Here is a 4,167-nt window from a genome sequence, read left to right on the forward strand (position 1 = left end):
CCAATGTGTTCGTTATTCCACTTCCACTAGTAGCTACCTCAAATGACCCCACAGCATCGGGATTACACCCATCATTACATTACGCTCCCACTCATAATAAGGAACAAACTAAAATGAAGAGTCGCGCGACACGTTTCCACTGGCATTGCTACGCGACATTCCTTTGATCCGGACCGACTTTTATCGGATAGAAGTCGCATGGTCGCACGACTTTTTTTCGTGTCGCGCGACACGTTTCCACTATGAGAGTCGCGCGACAAAAATCGCGTTGGTGAAAACCCACTGGATTGCTGAGATTAAACCCTTTGCCAAGGATCAAATCCAAGCACCAAGTGCCATGCCCTGCAAAAATTTCCCCATACTTTCTGTGATACGATTTCCAACTCCCTTCCTTTACCTTGAAATCTGCACTTTGAAGATTTTTCTTTTTTTTTTTTTTTAATTTTAGGAGAAACATTAAAAAATGATCTTATTTTTTGGTTTGCTCACGATCAAAGGAGGGAGAGAGAGAGTTCTGTACTGCCTTTGAAAACGAAAAAGAAAGAATAAAAAATTTTCTTTTTTCAAAGGATTTGAAAATGACATCAATGGATTTTTATTATTATTATGTTTTTTTTTTTCAATGATAGGAATGGGTAAGAGAATCAATAAAACAAGCAGACGAAATGTTTTTATTTTATATGAACGAGTGGAAAAATAGTAAGGCGGAGAAGGAGGAGGAGAAGGAAGGGTTAAAGAGGAAGAGAAGAGTTAAGAGGAGAAGGAGGAGAAGGAGGAGGAGGAGGAAGGGTACGGGAAGAAGAAGAGAGAACAAATATTGAATATGAAATGCTCCTCTTCAATACTTTGGTGCAACATATTGACAGAGTATGGCTTAAAAAGAAAGAGGAAACTGTAACAACGGAGGTATTATCGTTCCGAAATCGAAGAGAGAAGGACAGGATAGGAGAAAGCCAACCGTTCCAAGAACGAACCTTAGCTGTTTAGGATAAAGTTCGCCCCGGGCGGCTGACATGAAATTGAAATAGTTGATCATATGTGGAAACTTGGAAAGATATTTTGTCACTGAAGAGGCGTTACTGTTCCTCCATCAAAGGGTTAAGGTAGGTAGTTAGGTTGAGTGGTTGTTGACATCGTAATATTTATGCTTATTTTTCCCCCTCTCTCTCTCTCTCTCTCTCTCTCTCTCTTTCTCTCTCTCTTTCCCTCCCTCTCCATGCATATTACAGAGTTAGGTAGGTACACATCGCATGTTCTTACGTCTTTTTCCCGGGTACTATTATTGTACCTAACCTCTTCTGGGCTTTCAACATAGCAACGAGTGTCCAATTGTCCATGAAAGAGTAACTTTAGACCCGACAGGCGGAACTTTTCAGCCGTACCTGTCAGGTCTAAATGATAGTGTGCGTACTCATGATCTCTCTCTCTCTCTCTCTCTCTCTCTCTCTCTCTCTCTCTCTCTCTCTCTCTCTCTCTCTTTTAGTGGATGTGCTGAAAGTACCAATTTTTCTAGAAACTGTGAAGGTAGGTAAGAGAAGTAGGTACCTTCTTACTCCTTCAGAAACAAAGTTTCTTTTTACTTTCCTTATCCTATAGGAAGGAAAGTAATGTAATCGGGTCAAAATTTCGATGGTCAGTTTTTAGCGCCAAAACACGTTTTGAGGTCCCTAGAGCCTAAATCCAAAGTTTCAGCCATTGGTCCGTGTGTGTGTTTGTGTGTCTGTTTGTAAACAAAATATCTCGAGAACAGTAAGAGCTAGAGACTTGAAATTTGGTATGTAGATGTCAAATGTGACAAGGATGCGACACGAAACCTGTCTGTCTGTAAACAAAATATCTCGAGAACGGTAAGAGCTAGAGACTTGAAATTTAGTATGTAGATGTCAAATGTGACAAGGATGCGACACGAAACTTTTGGTTAAGACCGGTGCAACGGTTGGTGGTATTTTGACCGCTTTTTGGCGGTTTTTGACCGGTTTTTGGCGGTTTTCAGCTATACCGACTAAAAGTTTGGCTATAAGAACAAGAACATCCAAAATAAGCATCATTCAATAGGATGAGGAAAGTCGTGTGATGTTCACACCAGATTTTCGTTTTTTGACCGTTTTTTTGGCGGTTTTCAGCTACATATACTGACTAAACTGTTAGAGATATTGTAAAAGTTTGGCTATAAGAACAAGAACACCCAAAATAAGCATCATTCAATAGGATGAGGAAAGTCGTAAGATGTTCACACCAGATTTTTTCAAATACTTAGGTCTAGCTACCTATTTCAAATAGAAATCGAATCAACTTGGCAAACAAAACTGTCTCTCTCTCTAGTCTCTCTCCTTCTTTTCCTTCCTCCCTCCCTCTCTCTCTCTCTCTCTCAATTGATGTAAATTCTTTTACTGTTTATTTTGGAATGAAACTTTTCTACGTAGGTTTTTTTCCCTATCGCCCCTATATTTCTGAGGGGAGAAAAGCCTAGGGAGAGACATTGTTAGACGAACTTTAAATGGAGGTTACAATTTAATACCCTCCCCTCCTATCTGATCTGTAGTGGGTGGGAGGGGGGAGACATTCCAATTTCATGCTGGTATCGAGTTCTATCCAGTGATGGTAGGCGTACGAATTTCTCCGTACTTGTACGGAAATTAAATCGAGTGCCCCTTGATTATTCTCTCTAAAACGACGACAGGGCGTCATGTAAGAAACTTATACTCCTCACATACTTCTGGAACTGTAGGTAGTGTAGGTACTTCTGGATTTTCTGGAGAAGGCATTCAAAATCTCTAAAACAGACTCTCCCACTCATCCCTTGCTTCATCAATTGAGTGGTTGTTGACATCGTAATATTTATGCTTATTTTTTCCCTTCTCTCTCTCTCTCTCTCTCTCTCTCTCTCTCTCTCTTTCCCTCCCTCTCCATGCATATTACAGAGTTAGGTAGGTACACATCGCGTGTTCTTACATCTTTTTCCCGGGTACTATTATTGTACCTAACCTCTTCTGGGCTTTCAACATAGCAACGAGTGTCCAATTGTCCATGAAAGAGTAACTTGTCGTCATGCAAGAAACTTATACTCCTCACAAACTTCTGGAACTGTAGGTAGTGTAGGTACTTCTGGATTTTCTGGAGAAGGCACTCAAAATCTCTAAAACAGACTCTCCCACTCATCCTTTGCTTCATCAATCTCCAAAACTTTGACTGGCATAGGGAACGTGTACCGATTAACAGCACTGACCCCATGGTACTGACCGATCAGGTAGGCGAACCAAATGAGGGCCCCTTGTACCAGGAGGAACCCATAGAGGAGGATGTAGTATTGGGAGTTAGATCGCTTCACGTTCTCTCCGGCGGCGCCTAGGAGGGAGAAGATTTGACTAAAGTTGGATAGTCGGATCCCGAGGTTGGAGAGAATGTCTCGACTGTCGTTCGTGAGAGCGAAGACACATCGGTTGGCGATGTCCCTGCAGCTCATGGTGTACATTCTGAACGCAGACATTATGCACCAGGACTTGTACCAATATTGACACTAATTTATTGCGAACTCCGATCTTCACGTTGCATTGTGTTCCCAAGAACTTTTTTGAATACCGGGAACCTGGGTAAAATCCTAGTTGCTGTGGACTTCAGGAAATCATTTACTACCGTCAAATTTTGTGTGTTTGAGGACGTTGAGATTAGGGTTAAATTTTGAGCTATTCGACGCAAATATTCTACTGTCTCTTTCATTGATTTTATTTGTAGTGGCTCCTCTGCATGCTTCAAATTTTATGCTTACATTACTATCAATCTATAATAATTCAAGAGAGACCCTCGACCCACCTGCGGGTGCGGTGATACCCTAACCGTGGACCACATTTTCAATTGCCCCACTCACCTCCAATCACGCTCCTCCCTCCCCTCACCACCAGCCCTTGACAACAACCCTGCCAATATTGATTCGACACTAATGTACATGAAGGCCATTGGCATCTACACTAAGATCTAGTCACAAACAGGGGTCGGCGCGAACGACACAATAGTGTTAAAGCGCCTAACGGAAAAAAAAAAGGAGATAAAATGTGGATCGAGTGGATTGTTTGGTACCTATTTGGGTTAGTGTCTACGGAGTACGGGCTACGGGGCACACATCACCACACCACGACGATGCTGGCACGGTCGCGGTGATGTGGGCCCCCA

Source organism: Diaphorina citri, unplaced genomic scaffold (genome assembly GCF_000475195.1).
Source record: "Diaphorina citri unplaced genomic scaffold, Diaci psyllid genome assembly version 1.1 scaffold3037, whole genome shotgun sequence".
Lineage (NCBI taxonomy): Eukaryota > Metazoa > Arthropoda > Insecta > Hemiptera > Psyllidae > Diaphorina > Diaphorina citri.